The 20,320-nt window shown below is 37.5% G+C and overlaps 1 protein-coding gene across 2 annotated transcripts in view; it reads left to right on the top strand.

Moving 5' to 3' along the window:
- ctnnal1 (catenin (cadherin-associated protein), alpha-like 1) overlaps positions 1–20,320 on the top strand; it is a 57,188-nt gene that overhangs the window by 4,561 nt on the left and 32,307 nt on the right. The window lies entirely within an intron of this gene.

Raw genomic sequence — 20,320 nt, 5'->3', positions numbered from 1 at the left:
CCTAGAAAATAAATGTTGTCAGGGATACAAAGCTGTACTGTAAAAACACATCATATATGCCCTGTATGGAGACATCATCAAAACCGAGACACTTTTCAGAGTTACATGTAATCACGAGAACTTCTGTTGGAGGAAATTACATCATGGGGAGCATTGTTAGGATAATATACCAACTAGGAGCAGAAAGGATAAACCAGTACCTCCTGTAGAGACGGTGACAAGAAAGATGAATGTGTGCTCAGTGTAAACTGCCAAGGATTACATGGCCAAATACCCTTCAGTGCCTGAACAAAGCAAACTTCATGTTCAGTATGCGTAAACTTATGTGTGTGTGAAGGCATGTTCTCTGTGTTTACTTGACTGCATGTAGTCCTTTGTGCCCCATGTGTTTGTTTAACTAGTGGAGGTGTAAAAAAAGGAAGCCAGAACTGATAAGAGCCGTATTGTGAACTACAACCTCCATCCAAGAAACTTTTGTAATTGATGATCTAACACACCGTTCATACCATGGCAAATATAAGTGACAGTGAATATTCAACTTTAGTTACTAGGTTGTATAGGGCTGCATGATTGAGGTAAAACATTTTGCAAAAAGTGTTTGTTTATGATTCAAATCCATGGTTCTCTTACAGGGAATGAGGCCCACTAGGGAGCCTCAGCAATTAGGTTGGACACAGGGTAATCAATAAAACTTATGGATGGTCGATTAAGTAAGGTCATAATTAGAGTGCATAGACACACAAGGAAAAATTAAGCGAGCACACCATAGTTAAGTATTACGCCATCTGCTCTCTAATCGCTCTTGTGGTACTTTGATTTCATACACCGATTGGTCTGTGCAGCGCCACTTCAATTAGAACACACCTAAATGTCTTCAAGCCATGCAATGGATTAGGTAGGCTAGCCATTTATTTAGAAACATAATTAACCAAGGGTCCAAAAAAATCCTCTCAACATGTGATTTTACTGATCGTAAGAACTAGCCTACTTACTGTAAATGCCACAGTAAAATTACATAGAATAAACAACAAGTAATAAGATCCTGGTGGATGAGTGATGATCTTCCAGCGCTGTTCCAGCTGTGCGCTCCTATTCTATGGCGCATGGTAAATCGAGACGTGCCAATCTGAGCGATCAAACCAATCCAAGTGTGACAGCTGTAAAACTGTGTATGATTGGTGTCTACACGTCCCTACCCACCACACCCAAGATCCAGTTTCCATTGGTTCAACTTTCATATGACGTTGGAAAACACTGCGTCATGATCGCGACGCGATCGAATTCCTGAGATCCAGTTTCCATTGGTTCAACTTTCATATGATGTTGGAAAACACTGCGTCATAATCGCGACTCGATCGGATCCCGGAAGTCCTATAGCTTTATCCAAGCAGCATGTCATTGTCATGCCTTGTCTTTTTCATACAAATACTTGTTATAGTTTGGTCTCTAACTGAAACAAATATGCTTGTTGTATTCTGCTTGTTGATGCTTTTCAACGATATATGACATGTCTATCTGTTATGTATGATGATTTTACATGACAAAAACAAGGTTTGTTGTAAACCTGAATGTCTGTATGAAGAATTTTTTTTTTTCCATATAATGAAAGATATTGGACCCTGTTGACTCATTGTATGGACATTCTGTATCTGAAGTGTCCAAATACACTTTGGCACTGCCCCAAAAAATTCTCAAGCCTTAAAAAGTAAGATAATCCACTAGTTTTAGTTTAGAGTATGTCTGTTCTTAAATCGGAAGGGTTTCCGGTTGATCACTCTTTGTTGAGAGACGATGATTCTGTTCTTTTCATGGTCGTTCTGGGTTTCATCTGGTTTTCACAGCATTTGGTAATTCCTAGCATAACCTTACCGAGGCGGCTCTCAGAAGTTGCCCGTCTGATTAGGGGTGCGACATACCCCTCAGTTTGAGTTTCTGCATCAGTGACAGCTTGGCTCCGCTCCAGGCTGTATTTACGTTACAGGCTACGGGACCTGTCATTGAGCAGGAAGAGATCTTAATCACCGCAAGAGTTTGATGGAATTCTTCCTCCCTGAGCTCACGCTAGTTTCAGGGAAAAATCTGGGAAAGAGGTGGGCTACCTCGGCCCCCCACTGTCTCGCTGTCACCACTGATCTTAGGGCTCATGGGTTATACTCACGGACAAAGAGGCTGCCAGTACGAAGAACAGTTACAGGTCCGCTATGTTTTTTGTTTCCTGTTGTTTTTCTATTCTAGCTGGGTGTCTAAATTGCCATGCTAATGTATTGCTCTTCAGTCTTTAAATGACATAAGCACATGGAGATAATAAATCTCTGTTTGTGAGGTTGGGCATTCACTGTCTTTCAGCATACATTGGCACTGGGACAGTGGTGGCTCAAGTTGCTGTGCATATGGAATGTGAGGGGCTTGTGACAAATACCCACTTACCTTAACAGTAATTACAAAAGGCTCATTATTCTACTGTACTGTGCAATGGCTGTGCAATGGTATATTTTCTCCCTGGACAACAGCAAAACTAGAACAAATACTCGACCTCCCGAGACAACAACAAAATCGACATAAGAAATGGTATTTTGCAGCAGTGTTGTATAATGATTTTGTAACAAAACGCTGTAGTTTCTTGTCTCGCAGCTGAATGAACAGAGCCGAGTCCCCAGAAGAGGCCTGTCTCACTTTGGACCGAGGTTTTAATGACCTTAAGAATTTCACATGATCAGTTTAGGATATATCTAAGGTTTCAGCCTGGAGGAGCCCAAATGCAATGAGACCTCTTCTTTTCCAGTCACCCAACACCTGACCTGTGACATCCATCACCTGTCTAGGATTGGAAACCTTAAGGGGGAAACCATAATGTCAAGGTCATATTTCATTCCAACAAACCCCCCTCACCAAAAATAATAATATTGTCATATTTGTCATAAATGTGACAATTAAGCACATTGCCCCCTCCAACCTTTCTTCATTTGTGAGTGATCTGCAGATGGCTTTCTACAGTTAGTCTAGACCTCCTTGCTCTGCTCTCAAACCAGCATTCCTCTTACCTGTTGAGCTCTTTGCTCCTTCAGAAGGCTTATGATCTCAGAGCTAAGCTTAAATCACCTGATGCCAACACAATGTGAGTCTTTTGTGAAAGCATTTACCTTTCCACTGTCTGCTGGGGAACTGAAGTTACAGACAGGCTTTGTGAAAACAGCCATCATTTAAATACATAGGCAAAAGCCTGAAAACACACCAGTGAAAAGTAAGCCTGCTCAGTGGACCATACTGCTAGATCTCACTATTCATTATTTCATTATGTTGAATGTTCATTATTTCATCAAAACCATTTTAGAGCGTGCAGACAGTCATTAGATCAGATCTATCTTAAGTAGCTTTTAGAAAACCGTATTAGAGCGACACTCTTAATCATGGCCTGTCATGGGTATGTTAACTTTAAAGTGGTTAAAAGCACAGATACGTCACCTGGTCAATGGGAAATATACGGTGAGTGTCTTTGAAATTAAATGCTGCATTGTAAATGCATGTTGACTGTCGCCAGAGCTCACAAATAAAAGTTCAGTTTTTGTGCACTGCTAACATAAAAGGCAGTGCAGAAACCAAACGAGAGCAAGCAAATCTTTTGGCATGATGTTGAGGAGAGTGCTTATCCTTTTGATTCTCAGATGGTGTATCCCTCAATACTCCCTCCATTAGGAAGATCTAAATGCAGCTCCTTGTGGTAATTACTTCCATCAATCACGTCACTGTTGAGCTGAAGGGATTTGTGCTGCTGCACATCCCTACTGTTGTTGGACAGATAAATCCTGATAATACTATGTTAATGATGCTACAACTAGCCATCACAGCTTTCTTCTGATTACACTCTGGCTGATCTTCCTGAATGTTACTTACACTTTGTAGTACCTAAGAAGAAGGGCTAATATACATGGAGAACGCTATCCGTTCATTTATATTAATTTCAATGGCAGTTGCTTGTCAGGTGCATGCAGCCTGGGAAATATATGACCTGGGTGTTGCCATCTTTGCTGCTTAGGCACACAGTTCTGGATACATTTGTTTTGTTTTTGGATGCTGGTCCGCTATTTCCCCAAAAGGCTTGAGTAGCTAGCAATTCATCTTCGTTTTGATGGTAAACAAAGTGGTTAAACCAGCCTGGAGCAGCATTGACATTCATGGTCTTTTCAGGTAGTGAAACATCTACTATAATATAATGGTCAACGGATTTTCAATGGAAAAATTGGTGTAGTTATAACATCTATATATATATATATAACATGTGCGGGCAAAAAAGTCCATTGTTTATTGTCAATAATAGTGTGCGATGTATGAAACAACTCACAAACTCAGCAGCTTTCTGTTTGTCAACTTGGCGAATCCATGTGACCAACTTGAACCCATTGTGAATTTTGCGAGGGGAAATCTTTTGCCCTAACAACGTTAAATACTGAACAACATTAAATATGTCCGCACCTTAACAGCCAAAGTTAACCAATAAAGTCTAAAAATAGTCAATAAATAAGAGGAATTGGTGACAGAATAAAAAAATGAGAAGTCATTTTATAGATGGAGCCAGGTGTTATATTTTTGTTTTCTTTGGAATAACGTGCCCTAATCAATTGTTCAAAGTAAGACCAGGGAATGTATGTTTAAAAAAAAGTATGTTTTTTTTTTTTTAATGTTGATTTAAAGTTGTCAAGATGTTGGTGGCTGGGAATCTTTTCCCATCTATTGTGCTTCATTGAGGGGATTGCCAAGGTTTTTCCTGTGAGCAGACTGACTCCAAGATGACCTGGCTATGGTCACAGGATACACATATTTACTGAGATCTTGTTGGTCCAGGAGGCTAGTTTTATATATTTATGGCCTCTCAGGGTGACAGAAACTACAACTGGTGACAGGTGGGCCTCACATTAATGTGACTGCAGGTAATGTTTTTTTTAACTTAAAGACACATAATGATGCAGGTCAGTTACTCTTCAATTAAAAAAGAAAATAAAATTTTGTCATTATTTATTCACCCTAATATCATTCCAAATTGTTATGCTATTATATTTTACGTGAAGAATTTAAGAAATCATTGAAAGTGTTATTAACAAGCTGTACAGCTCAGTCATTTTGATCAAGTCAAATATTGTGCATTCTGTTAAATGCTCTATTTTTAAGTGTGTTTATTGCAACACTTGGTTGTTCAAGCCTCTCATATGTTGAATGTCCCTATTTCAGACCCCTCTCTGTGTGTGTGTAAGGTACATTTCACTGTGCAAACACTGGTGTGGTCTCTACATTCCTCAATGAGGCTTATGTTTCATCACTCTCACTGGATGAACGAGAATGTTTATGTGTGGCCAATGGGTGTCTCACTTAGTGTTGGAAAGGGGAGAAACAGGACCATAGGTCAGCCTCTCCATGGCTAGATCAGGATACAGACTTGGTTATGCGTAATGAGGGATATATTGACACTGGAGGGCTACATGGACTCCCTGTGGTCTACCCACGACTAATACTGTTTTCTGAGGTTAGTTTGGTTTCTCAATGAAGGAGCTTTAGTTTTTTGCCTCAGTGTCAATTTAAAACTCAGTTGCTCCGTATTGAATGCCTGTTTCCACCTCAGAGTCAGAATAGTAATAAAAAGATAGGCTAATTGTGGTTTTATTTTTTATTACAGTGACTATTTATACAAAGGTGACTTTATACGTCATAATTTTGACTTAATATCTCTTTATTTTTCATAACTGCGATTGCATATTTCACAATTTTAAATATTGCGGTTGTACCATTGTTTCTCATTATTATGACCTTGTATCTCATAAGCCCTATTCTGACGGGATTAACTTTACAAGGGTAGATGGAGTAATGTAATTTTACCACAGGACGTCTGTAATATTAATGGCCAATTCGCACAGGATAAGATATCTCAGTAAAACTAGCAGAAGTGGGAGGGGTAACTCGATTTGCGCATCGCCGTCACCCTCGTGTTGTCATGTGCGTATTACGTTGCTTCCTGATATCACGTGCCCATATAACCTATATTTATATATATATATAAAACAGTTATGTCTGGTCGAACAATGTATTAATTAACTTCAGATTGAAATGTGTTGGTAATAGGCACTTACCTAACGCTAAAATATGTTTTGTGCCTCTAACAAGTGCTTTCGATCTTCTATCTGATATGAATGGTATGTGGAAAACACTCGAGTTTTGCCACAGACTTGTCCCAGCATCTAGAACGCGTCTGAATGCTTTTTCAAGCGTCTCCATACTTGAAAAAACGCAGAAAAATACTTTTAAACAGGAAATGACGAAATATTTAAGTACATATTTACAGCGGGTCTATTCGCACGGGATTAGTATTACCATGAAGTCGCCGTAATCTTTACTGACATTATCCGTAATGATTACTGAGATGGCACATTCGGACGGGACTAAAATCACAGAGAAGCTCTGGTAATTATTACTTTACCCCACCTCTCCATGTTAGACTAGTCCCGCCCGAATAGGGCTATAGATGCAATTTTATACCTGACATTTGACATATCATACAATGTGACTTCATATCTCAAAACTGCAACTTTATTTTTCATAATTGGGCCTTTATATCTTTATATTTTACAATGTGGCTTTAGTTCTTATTTTAGATTACTCTTATTTACCCATTTTATTTTTCATTCGGAGTTGGAAACTGGATTCCATAGATCCTTCAGTGGAATTTAATTTGTTTGTCAATGTTTACATGAATTTAAAGTCTACGTGGCATCAAAACTGACCTTATTTCCTTCTTTAATAATATTTCTGGTCTCCATTCTGGGATGGAACATCTACTTTTCACAATCCAATCAATTCCAGATAGTTAAAATCAAGTCATGTTCACTTTAAAGCCTAGATATACTTCAAGCAAAATTTAATAAACTGTTGTGACGTCATTTCAAACAAAATCAGTCCAAAACAAAGTTAATTTCGGGTTCATTTCGGGAGTTCGAAACAGCTTGTCAAAGTGAACATTCTGCAAATTACATGGGGCCTTAAGAAGCCTTTTTTGACTTTGTCTCATGTATAGTTTCTGTACTGACGTGATTAATCAAATCATAGTACCAGCTGTCTCATTCAGCAGTGACATCATATCAATATTACATTTCCAGTTCAGGCATATCAATTGATTTCCTAAGAGATTAGCAGCTTAAAAACACTGGACTGAAATGAAAATCTGATTCATTAATACGGGCTTTCCAAGACACTTCCTTTCTGTCATCAGGCACAAAACCTGCCTTCTTGATGGAGCTTAAGACGACACCTTATTCACCAGGGATGACCTTTTTTTAAGTAGACTTCTGCTGTCTTTTTCCAAAGGCGTGATAAAAACGAGGTGATAATTGCAATTCGGTGTTGTCTTCATTTAGACTCTGGGTGATAATGAATTAGACAGAAAGAGGTCTGGATTGACTTTCACTCTTAGCAAGCAATCCTCAAAGATTCCACGAACCCTAGGATGTAGTTGAAGTTGGGTTATAGTGATTTGCCAAAAAGAACTTGTTCCTGGTCTAACACCTTGCTCCTGCATGAACACTATTGTTAATCAGATCAGATTTCAGAGTTTGGTTTAGTGCTACGTTTCATGTTTAGAACTATATTTGTTTGACACAAACACATTGTTCAAGGACTAACTAACATGTTGATCCAGGAACACATCCAGCTTGGCAAATGAATATCCTGTCTAATCTCATATGAAGTTACAGCACATTCATCCTTGAAATTATTCCTGCTTATTATGAAAGTATATTTTGTTGGGATTCCTTTAAAGCTTACCTCTATTTATTGATGTACCTTTGAGACCACACACACTGCAAAGAGATCAGCTTTCCTTTTTTCTATTATGTCTCTGGAGTCATTTTTAAAATTCAGGCCACATTATAACCAGACATACATCTAAGGTAACAGTATGCCGGGGAGAAGGTGGAATCTATATCCAGGACACACCCTCTCACATAATAAAAAACAAACCCATTACCCCTCATCAATTTAAACACACAGCGTATTTCATTCCACAGATCTACTTAGACATATACAGATGTGGTATAGTAAGAGTTTGTATGATGGCGGCATTGGAACAAAGCTTTGAATTAACACTTTTACACAGTGTTTATAGCAGCAATAAAGCAAATACAAAGAGAATAAAGGGCTCATTGTTTGTGGAAAAGCTGTAAGACCACAATAATTGCATTTTGTTAGGTTAAAGGTATTCTTTGATGTGAGCTGTTCTTTTTTTATCATACATTTGCAATAAACCCTCTTCCTTCCCTTTGTAGTGGTACCATGTATCAGATGGCAATTATATCACATGAATATGATTGTTATCATATACCATGGTATTTATGTGGTACTCCTAGACTGACAAAGGAGACCATAATAGACAGTGTCAGTCTGTTAGGTCCCCGTGATGTCATTTTCATCATAAGGTGTGTACAACAGCACATGCGCAAGGTGAATGTTGAGACAGAAGAGTCCGTTAGGTGGCAATGCACAGTTGTAATGTATTGTGCAGTGCAGATTCGAAGGGTGTGGAAAGAGCAAAAAAACAAAAAACCAGCATGCTGTTCCAAGAACAGTAAACAAAGCAACATATCCTTTTCCATCGTGTTTGCTTTGGTTCTTGTTCTAAACTTTGCATGCAATGGTGGATCCGCTACTTTTCTTCTTCTATCCTTTTGAGCGAATGTCCTGTTAATGACACGTGCTTCCCTCTGACGTCTTGTAGAGTACGCATAAGCAACTGCACTGCGCATGTGTCGAACTTGTCCAGTTGTGCTCATCCACGGTATATTTGAAAGCTGTGTGAACATGACTGTCCAGAACGTGGAAAATGAAGTAAACCCGGGTCTAGACACAAACCCTGTACACGCTCTGTGCGGTATTGGTTTTTAGGATTGAAGCATTTTAATGAGTTTGAATACACGAGCGCTGTACTGGCCCGTACATGGAGCCCATATTTTTCCATTTTTTGTTTACTTCATGTTACATTAATTTAAGCCATACTGTCTGTGTTTACATTAATACTTCGACAAGACTGTCATTTTCTTATTGACTTGTTACTGAAGTATGGTACTTTGGACATCCCTAGTCTCTTTGATGTTAATGATTGGGCTAATTAAAATTGCCATGTTTTACAGGTATTCTCAGTCTGTTTTTCTGCTTGTGACAATCATAGATGCCCATTATATATCTCCATTGTACACAGTTAAAGTGCTGTTCATTCATTTTATACACCCTTCTGACTTGTGGGCACAAGTTAAGCTTTTTTCAATAATTAATTGCTGGCATTAAAGATGAATGTGATGCTAGCTATATGCGTATCCACTTATCAGGAACTGAGCAGCTCTGCAGCTGGGCAGCCCTGTGCATTTCATACAAATGTCTCGATGGCAATGGCTGACTGCAATCTCAAAAATAAGAACAGAATCCTTGAAATAAGCCCTCAGGACTTTGTACGGCTACTGCAAATTTGTCTCAACTAAAGTTTTTGCTACATAAACTCAGTACACTTTAGTGTCTGCAGTACCTTAAGCAGATCAGTTGTTTAAGGATCTCCCCTTCCCTTCAAATAAGAGGGTGAATAAGAGTGTATTTCTCTCCTCACGGCTCATCAGTCCGGGCAGATGATGGGGCATGACAGCCGAAGAGAATGGGCGAAGCACAAGTCCTTAAGGTCCCCTCCGCACTGCTAATACACTTTAAACAGAAATAGCCTGTACTCTTCCCACTCTGCAGTGAGTCACCAGTGAACACTCCAGCGTGACATTGTGTTATCTCTCCTGAGGAGATTGTTCCCAGCATACACTAAAGTTGAAAGAAATTTTTCACTTTTGTTCAGCAATTAAATTGGTCTAAAGTGTCCGTAAATACATTTAATGTTATAACATATTCTATTTTAAATAAGGCTGTTATTGCATATTTCATGTGAACTTTCCATTCATCAAAAAAAAATTGGAACAAGAAATGAAAAAATGTATCACGGTTTCCACAAAACTATTAAATGGCATAACTGTTTTCAATATTCAATATAATAAGAAATGTTTTTTGAGCACCACCAGATCAGCATATTATATTGATTTCTATCATGTGACACCGAGGAGTCGCATAATGGCACAATGTAACTTTTTTTAACTGTATTTTTTTTTTTTTTATCAAATAAATGCTGCCTTGGTGAGCATTTTTGGTAAAAATCGTATTGCCCCCAAACTTTTAAATAGCAGTGTAGTTCGGCAAAGCCAAAGTTGACTTGTCATCTACTTGCTGTTGGGAACTTCTCTGGGGTTCATTGTGAAATTCTCAAGCTAATAGTTTATTTGTCATTTAGCTTACGCTTTTATCCAAATCAATTTATGGTACACTTATTGCAAGAACATTCTGTGAGGTATAGTGTCTTACCCCATTAAGCATTGTAATTTTAAGTTGTCTTCTCAGCCTGGAGGCTTGACAAGATGGAATATAGCTGGCTGCAAATTAAATGGATAAGAAAACTTAATTCTTTAAGGAAACTTAAACTGTCTTGGTAAGTAGTTTGTCTGATCGTATCTTGTCTGTTTAAGCATTTGTGATGAGGTTAGTGAGGACGGAAACAGTGTGTCTAACACAAAATATTAAATGGGGAAAAGTGTCAGGGAGAATTTGATACAGAACTGGAGGCTAATCTTTTAAAACCCTAATTTAATAATAAATTACTTATTATACATCTCTTTTGTATACTGTACATTATTCACTTGTAGCATTTAAAATGTTTGATTTTAGTTTTTAGTTTGTTGTTTTCATTTATTTAGTATAGAATTTCAATCTCGGGCAGAACCAGTCAGAGGTTGTATCCCCTGTGTCTCATAATTTCTAATTTATCACTTGATTAGAAATCTCTGTTGGCGGGCCATCAGAGTATCCTGTGCTGAGCCTTAAAGGGATAGTTCGGCCAAAAATGATATTAAACCCATGATTTACTACTCACCCTCAAGCCGTTCGAGATGCATATGTCAATCATTCTTCAGACAAACACATTTTCAGTTATTTTAGAAATGGATGGATTACTTTTGTGAAGGATGCATGCACATTTTTGGGACTTGAAGGAGGTGGACTTGACATTATAACCACTGAAAGATCTAAGACATTTTCTAAAATAACTGAAAATGTGTTCGTCTGAAAAATGATTGACATATGCATCTCGAACGGCTTGAGGGTGAGTAAATCATGGGTTTAATATCATTTTTGGCCGAACTATCCCTTTAATATGGAACCTGTTTTTTTTCTGCTTGAGTTTCTCTTGACTGACAACTCTGCATCTCTGAATTGCTGGCATGAAGCTTATTCCAAGGGTAGAGTAACATTCATAATTTACATTCTCAGACACTCAGACTTTTCTTTCAAACCTGAAAAAGACATCTTGTAACAAGAACTTTAGCATATCACAAAATAACAGCTCTTCAAAAAAAATTAAATAAAAAGTTGAAAAGTTGAAAACCCAAAATGAAAATGTATTCATATTCTTAATTTCTCACCCTTAGGTCGGTCAAAACCTGTACAACCTTTTTTTCCCCAACTTTTTTCTTCAACACAAAAATAAATGTTTGAGAATGAACTGACCACTCTTTTAAATAAAATGAAAATTCCAAGCTCTAATGACCATGCGCCACTAAATAAGCACCATAAAAGTGGTAAACATGAACATATTTAGATTTTTCCAAAGCCATGTGATAGCTTTATATAATATATATTGACCAGATGTTGTATGGACTACTTTTATGATACTTTAACGTTACTTTTGCATCCTTTTTGAAGCTTTAATGTGTCCATCCTCATTCATTTCAATGAAAGTCAAACTGCTTTTAAACCCTCAAACTGAGGGTGAGTAATTGATGACAACTTTAATATTTGGACAAAAAGTCTGTTAAAAGCCTATTTTGTAAGCTCACTAGAGCATCCATGTGTTCATCATAATGCAGAAGGCGATGAACATATGTTTTCATAATGTATCAGCTTAGCAGATCTGAATGTGTGGCTTCATGAACACTAAGATTACAGCTCAACTCATGAAATTGCTGCATGGCTGGTGTGCGATGAAATGGAAATTTATATTCATTTTCACTCTCTATTGGGACACCTGATACATGAACTCTGAGGACTCGACTGTCATCTTTGTCAAAGCTGGAGGCGAGAATGGTTTTCATGTGTACCGTACGTGACCTCTCACTTTCTACCAAGCCATTAGAGGGTGAGAAGGAGATTTCTCAAGAGGATCACACCAAGGAAAGATTTGCTTTTGGAATATGTGGAAAGACGTGATCCGCTGGTCAATAATGGTGAGACATCTAATCTTCAATGAGATTTTTAGTTTGTTTTTGAGAGTTTTAGCTCATTGTTTTGTGATTTTTAGGGTGTTCTGGTAGTTATAGGCCCTATTTACACCTGCTATTAAGATGCATTTTGGTCGATCGGATCACATTGGACGACATTAAATCAGGTGTAAATGGGGTCTAAAACATTTTGAGCTTTTGACCACTTCCAGAGGTTGTCGAAAACGCATTAGACCAGATTGCTTTCGAAAAGCCACAAAACACTACCTACTCTCTGCCTACTGACTTAATGCATAAACATTATGTGAAAGGACACTAGCCAGATGGGATTAAAGCTTTATCGGCTGAAGACGCAAGTTTGAAGACGAAAAACATACCAAGCAAAATGTTCTCTTACCATTCCTTATTTCTAACACACACTCACCACATTTGGCGGGGTCTTGCGGCTTCAGAGCAGATACTAAAAGCTGATGTTCTCTGTATGTTTTCCTGTGCGCATTCATATGTAAATTAAGTGAGTTTATTTCATCCATTAGATCGAAAGATCTAAAAAAGCTTATACATTTACCAACCCATAGACCCTCCCCTCGAAGAAATCAGGACTGAAGTGATTGAAAGTGTACAAATGAGACGGATTAAAACACCAGTTGTAAACGGGTATGTGTCTCCCTCATCTACTTGTGATCCGATTATCCAAAACGCATCTTAATACCAGGTGTAAACAGAGCCCTAGTGTGTTGCTAGGTATTCTGGGTCGTTGCTAGACAGTTGCTTAGGCTACTAACTTAATCAAAAAATCCAGCCTAAATTATATTCTTGTCACTTGTATATAAAGGCGTCTTTAAACAGCCGAGTTAATGCTTCTCTGTGCCTGCTTAAAATTCAGTGTAAAAGACACAATGTCGTATAAAAGTCAGATTAAATTATGCCAGCTCTGCACTTTGCAGTGTAAATTTTGAAAAAAAAATCACCAATTTTAGTGTCTACTAGGCAAAAACAGAATTACAAAATGAAAACCAGAAATAATTTTTTACATTTTGATGTTAAAGAATGACCTTGAGGATTGAACTACAGACCCAGCCCTTTTGATAAGTGTGGAGTGTTTGACCAGTCCTCCAAACCCAGAGTGCACCTCAGGATGCTTGCCCTCTATTTAATGGTGCACTCTTACAGTAATGGCAAGGTCAGAGTAGCGGTGTGCTTTTGGTATTTGTGAGAGAAGTTTCAGTGTGCGGTCACGTTGCCAGCACCCCCCCCCCCACCCACCCCCTCGCGTCGGTAATCACGCTTGCGTCAGAGCTGCAGAATGAAAGGGCTTTATTGTGCTCTGCTGAATCCTCTGAATGAGCGTGGAGCAGTGAGGAGGACCTGCACTGCAAAAAGATCTGGAAGCTTTTTATCAGTCTGCCCTGGGACAAATGAATTTCAGATGACTATATATTTGAACTAGTTGACCCATTAGAATGTGTTCACCTTAGTTTTAAAAGACAACATGAAATCTAAATTTCTTATCAGTGTCATTGGTCTTATTGTGCATGATTCATTAGTGCACGTTTTTGATGAAACATGGTAAACTGAATAGGAAGACTTAAACAGGATCTGATTGGTTTGTGAAGAGTGGTCTTTATATTAAATATAATATCCTCTTCGAGAGACCACCTTTATAAAATAGAAAGGCAGCAAGATATTCATATATAAATATGTTATATAAAATGTTATATATATATATATATATATATATATATATATATATATATATATATATATATATATATATAACGTAATCTTATTTCATTGAGATGCTTTTATACTGTGTGAGAAAATGTGTGAGTATTTAAAATGTTTATTTAGCCTATATTATTCATTTCTTTTACAATTATTTATCATGCAACTGTACTAAAGCCAAAACTAATACAAAAATTATATGGAATATTTATTAAATATCCCCTTTTTTAGTAAGTTAAAATTATATTATTTTTTTTCCTGCACACTGTTAGAGTAATTTGTCTTTGTTGTTAAAAACTAGGATGTCTATATAATAAAATAATTGTAATCTCACGATAGCGATAATAAAATTGTAATAATAATAATAATATCAATTATGAAAAATACTTTTATAACCTAATCTAAAAAATAAGGATTAAGAATAAGGTACATCATTATGTATCGTTCACAATGAGACCGGAGGCCTATACCATGAAGCCGGTTTAGGTGGCTAGCCAGGTAAGTTTAAGATTAGTTTGTGCCAACCCTGAGTTTTAGGTACTATGAAAGTAGCTCGGCTTTAAGAGAAGCAAGTAGAAAATAGTGGTCTGTAAATTTGTTAAAATTCTTTATATTTTTTAATATTCTTAATGTTCTGCAGAAGAGAGAAGTGAATCGCGCTGCTTCTCTCGCGTGAAATGAATCGTAGTTTCACTCTTTCTCAGCATGTGATTGGCTGTTCGCTACTGATGTCACACGTAAACTCACCTAAATTCAGGATCAAAGCCTGAGTTGACAGTGAAAGCTGAAGATCAGCATCATGGTACCAACAAAGCCTGGTTGGATTGGTTTGGTTTTGTCAACTCGAAACTAATCCTGCAACCCTGAGTTTGTTCAGCTACCTTCATGGTACAGGCCCCAGGAACGTGTTGAGAAGTAAATATGTAATATGTAAATATAAAAGTAAATCATTTTTTAACTTTGTTCTACTTATATCAGACTAATCAGTCCAGTCTATCCAGTCAAGTCCTGCCCTGTATAATTCCATATGTTATAGAATATTCTGTCACTTTGAAATGTGTTGTGATTGCTGTCTTCAAGGATTTTGGCTGCTAATAAAAAAAGTGTCTGGTTCCAAAAATGCATGGTCTGAGAATTGAAGAGGGAGTTTACAATTTAGTGTACTATAAGTCACTTTGAACGATGGCAAGTATTGGTACTGTCTGCTCACTACTGTATTTTAGGTGACATTTTAAGTTGTGCCAATCTAAAACTGTACATCTTGTTTTAACAGATAGTGTTAATGCAGAGCAAGTGTGACTAAAATGGAGTTAAACACTGGCTGTATAAAGAGTGATTAAATGGCTGAGCAGTTTGACATCCATGCTGTTGTGCAGCCAGTGATTCTTGGCAGGGCACAAAGCTCACCAATCACTGGGTATTATTAGCCTCAGCATTCCAACAGCACTATGTACTTCGTCTTCCCATTGCGCCCCCCCCCCCCCCATCCAGCCATTCATCTCACTGCTAAGGCACATCTGCATTAAATCACAGTGAAAAGCAGCCCTGAATGTCTGCTGTATTGAGTTCCCAGGTACGAGAGACCACGCTTTCCTGCCATCCCTGTCATGTCATAGCTCATATGTAGTCTGCAAACATAGATAAAAGACAACTTTCCCCAATATGCTGACTTTTCATATAATACACACCTCTGTGATAGAAAGTTGGAACTGTATTATGAGTTAGCCTGACTGTATTAATCCCAGAATCGCACCGCATGACCAGAAGGTATGAAAGAAAACGGATTCATCTTGAGTTCATAGATTTGCTGTATCTGCACATACATTTTCACGGTCTTGATGTCTATTTAAACATGATAATCAAATTTCCAAAGCCTGGGAAATTGTGGTCCCACTTAATCTAATAATACGAATACCACAATCATATAACCGATCAGCCGTGTTTAAGGGATAAAACACCAGGAATGCACACAAAACAAATGTGGTGGTCTGCAGTGTTCATGTTGAGCCTGAAGATATCCTTTGATAAAGTATGCTTGTTCTTTCATGCCAAGGTAGAAAAACCACCCTTTTCTCATTAGCTTTTGTTTATATAGCAAGTTCAATGGCTGCGATGTACAGTTTTTGAGGAGCATGTGCTCACGTTTGGCGCTCTGCCTGCCACATTGTAATGTAATGAGTGTACGGGAATAGATCAATGAGTCTTTGTACAGTGATGACCCGTGGTACCTTATCACAAGCCCTTCTGGTTTGATTTAGTACAGTCTGTGCTGTAATCAACATGAAGTGAGTCTGTATGGGAGCAGTGAAAGAATTTCTTAGTTGGTCCTGTGTTGTATGGGGGATCCCTGAGGTCCTTTTTGCAATTATAGGTGGAGGAAGCTTCATTGACTTTCTGGACAGATTGATGGTAATGTGATTGTAACAGAAACATATCTTTTAATTTTCAAACTAATTAGCCTACAGCTTCACAATTTTAAAATGCTTTATTCAATGAGCATGCACTGTGTTCAGTGAATAACTTTTGTTTTGACTATTGATTAAGGGCATATTTTAGGTATGCAGGTGTTAGGACTGCATGATTAATCAATAAAACACAAATTGTGAAATGGCTTAGTGCGATTAGGAAATCACAAAGGCTGCAATTGAATTAAATAAATAGAAATGCGCTGCGTGTTTCAAAGTGATAAGTGGCACTGTGTTCGCAAACAGCTAATGCTCCAGTGTTTTTTTTTTTTTTTTAAATGCTCATTTATTATTTCACAGCGATATTACTAATGTTGAATATCTTTATTTATTATTAATAATAATAATAATAATAACTCTAATTTATTGTTATTATATCTTATTGATTTATAATCGTAAAAGTTTAGGACAAAATGGGCAGCCCTACAAACAAGCAAACCTTGAGGTTTTTTTTTTTTTTTTTTAATCCCAGGCATATGAATTAAAATAAATAAATAATGATGTGCACAGATAAATCATTATAATAAGCACTTCAACTTTCTGTAAAAAATGAGAATAATCAATTTTGATTTCATGGCAACTTTAGGCAAACCAGATCCAGAGGGAAAGAGTTTTTTTTCTTTTCTCTTACTTTGTACTTTTCCACACACTGACTTTGGCTCGGCTGGAGTGCCAATGTTCCAGCTTCCTCTCCAGAGCTGGCACTTGCTACCTATTCTACTATCTCCTCTTAATTATCTCTCTGTCTTATTGGATTCCAACCAGAGAACCTAATGTACTTTCATCTAGCCAATTGCAAATGCTAATTTTATCATGACCTCACCTTTTCCATTGTGTAAAACTTTGCTTCAGGTAGTCCCACATAAAGCTCAAGAATATTGAGGTCTGGATAAATTTCCAAAAGCATAATTATATATTAGTGCTGATATTTGCACAATAATTGTTTGGTTGGTGAAAATGAAAGCCTGAATAAATAATCAAACTAAAAGCTTTAATGGTGTAGATGTGAATTTAACTCTAGGGGCCCTATCTTGCACCCAGCGCAATTGAATTTGAACACCGACGCATGTATCATTCCTATTTTGCACCCGCGCAAAGCGCGCTTTTCCCTCCGCAGAAGCACGTCGCTAAACTAGGGAATGAACTTGCGCTCCCTGGGCGGTTCAGCGCAAAAAAGGAGGCGTGTTCCGGCGCAAACGTTCCTTCATGCTATTTTGCAGGTTTAGAAAACAATTGCGCCACTAACCAGGAAAAACTTGTTTAAAGTCAGTGGCGCGTTGCGCATGTTATTAATATGCTACTTTAAGGGTGCATGCTTGGCCATAATCAATGTAGCGTGTGCACAACGCGCATACACTTTGATTCTCTCAATTACACAGAAGCAGCCATTTTCATTTTTGCAAATCATACATTATTACCATAGATAGATAGATAGATAGATAGATAGACAATTTATTATAAAAGCATACATCTAGCTTACACATTTACCCAAATTTTCATACGCCTTTTTAACCGAAGTTAATTTGGGTGGGTTTCTCCATCCCCAACGTCCCTGATGAGAGCGTTGCTCTCCTCGGCTGTGAACCGCTCCTGGCGCGCGCCTGGCAAATCCGCCGTTACAATAAGAATCCGCTTTAGAAAAAGCGCGCCTGCTCTTAAAGGGAATGTGAGATGACGCTCTGATTGGTTTATTTCACGTTACGCCCAAACCACACCTATGACTAATGAAGCTACTTCAGACCAGCCCAATTTAGATTTGCGCCTGGCGCAAGAGTCATTTATCCCGCCGGGAAAATAGCAACAGCGCCAAGACCCGCCCACAGTTACTTGCGCTTTGCGCTTTGACACTTGCGTTTCAGATCGTTAAAATAGGGCCCTAGAAGTTTAAATCAGCCTGTACTTATGATTGATTTTTTTTTTTTTTTTTTTTTACTTTGGTTCTGTCAGCAATTAATAGACCATCATTAAAATTAATCAAAAATGATGGATGATAATGAATTCATCAGTGTCAGACGAATGTTTAATTACTGTTTGTTTAAGCAGCTATTGCCTCATTGCATAATTGAGTGAGCTGTCATAATGTCACCATGTGTACAAATCTGTTTTTATAACTGATGAGAGATCACATGTATACTTTCAGAGCATGGCATATCTGTTATATTATTTATAATTTCTTTTAAAATCAGGTTTCTTTTTTTAACCACTTTTATCTTCTATCTTCTTTAACCCATTGATATAGAGTGTGATAGAGCTTTCTCCACAGGTGCGGCTCTTGAAATTAAAAGGATCTCTTTCATCTTTTACTCTGAAAGGCTGTAATGAAATGGAATGCATCTCGTTTTTCAGAGTAAATGTTTTTTGGCAGCAGAACTATGTAATTTGTGACAAAGTGCAATGACATTGTGTAATGTCATGCCATTGCGATTTCCCATTTCAGTCTTTTATTTAAATGATATTCATAACCCTTAAATAAGGGTAGAGCTTCTTCTTACAAGGGCAACGATTCATGTTTTAGTGTTAGACTGGACACAAACAGGCATGCAAGACTGAACCACTTAATTTAAAAAAAACACTGTTATTAAACTTTAAATGGACTAAGTTCAATGTATTTGTTTTGTAGTATATTTCAAAAAGTAATTTAATATAAAGCTTGTTGAACACAATCCATCTGCCATTGTTTGGCATATACCTACAAATGATGTTGTGCAGTGAATTATCAAGGCTGTTTTTCATTCAGGGTTTAGTCGCTGCACTCATCAAGGTTTAGGCTTTTTATAGTAACTAAATCTTGTTTTGCTGGAGATGTCTTTCCTGAGCCATTTGTTTTATGAGGGTGATAAGATGCATATGAAATATTAGCAAACATCCAACAGAAAATGGAATTGTCTCTGTAAAGAAATGAAATGTGATAGATGTATAGGGTGCTTGAGAACAGCTGTCATATGCACCTTATGTCAACATACATAAAATCTGATTGTCCTTCACGTCTCCTTTTATAATGGTGCAGCTTTTTTGACTCACAACTAATATTTTATGAAAACAGGCTTTGCAATGCCAACATCTAGAAAGTGGCATTGCTGATGACTGATGTAATGGGTCTCAAAGTCTCAAAATGAGTCCAAAAATAAGATACAGAATTTCTGAAACCTGAAACTATCCTGAACATTTTGGGGCATTTTAAGCCTTTAGTTGAGAAGAGACAGGAAGTGACAGGGAGGGGGGAACAGGATAAGTGAAGGACCTCAAGCCATGGATTTAACTCAGGGCACCCAAACACTGCTGTGTGATATGTCAGAACACTGCCCACAAGGCTATGGTTCTGAGATAAACTACGTTTTAGAAATTTGAAAATGTTTAAATAAAATAAGAAATATTTAAGATTGTCAGAGCCGATAGCCTGGGCAACCTGAGTTTGAGTCCCGGCTCGTGGACCCTTCCTGATTCCGTCCCATTCTCTTCATCTTCTCTTCCTGACATTTCTCTGTACTTTCCTATCTCAATAAAGGCAAACACACCATAAATAAATCTTAAAAAAAGAAGGTTTCGAGGTCACTAATCTAACAAGTGCATTTTTGCATGAGAACACCAATGTTAAGTCTATGTATTTTTTTTTAAACTGATCAGTTAAGTTGTTATGCTGATAATATAATTTGTAAAAAAAAAAAAGAAAGAAAAATGGTAATAAATTATAAAAATGAGATCTTAATTTTAGGCCCCATACATAGATTGTGTGAATACACTGAGACAAAAGATTTTGACCACTCTAAGGTGAAGCGAAAAATGTTGATCGTTTCCTAACAA

Source organism: Scardinius erythrophthalmus, assembly GCF_964197995.2.
Source record: "Scardinius erythrophthalmus genome assembly, chromosome: 10".
NCBI classification, from domain to species: domain Eukaryota; kingdom Metazoa; phylum Chordata; class Actinopteri; order Cypriniformes; family Leuciscidae; genus Scardinius; species Scardinius erythrophthalmus.
Note: the sequence above shows the minus strand (reverse complement) of the source record. Positions and strands in the feature narration are given on the sequence as shown.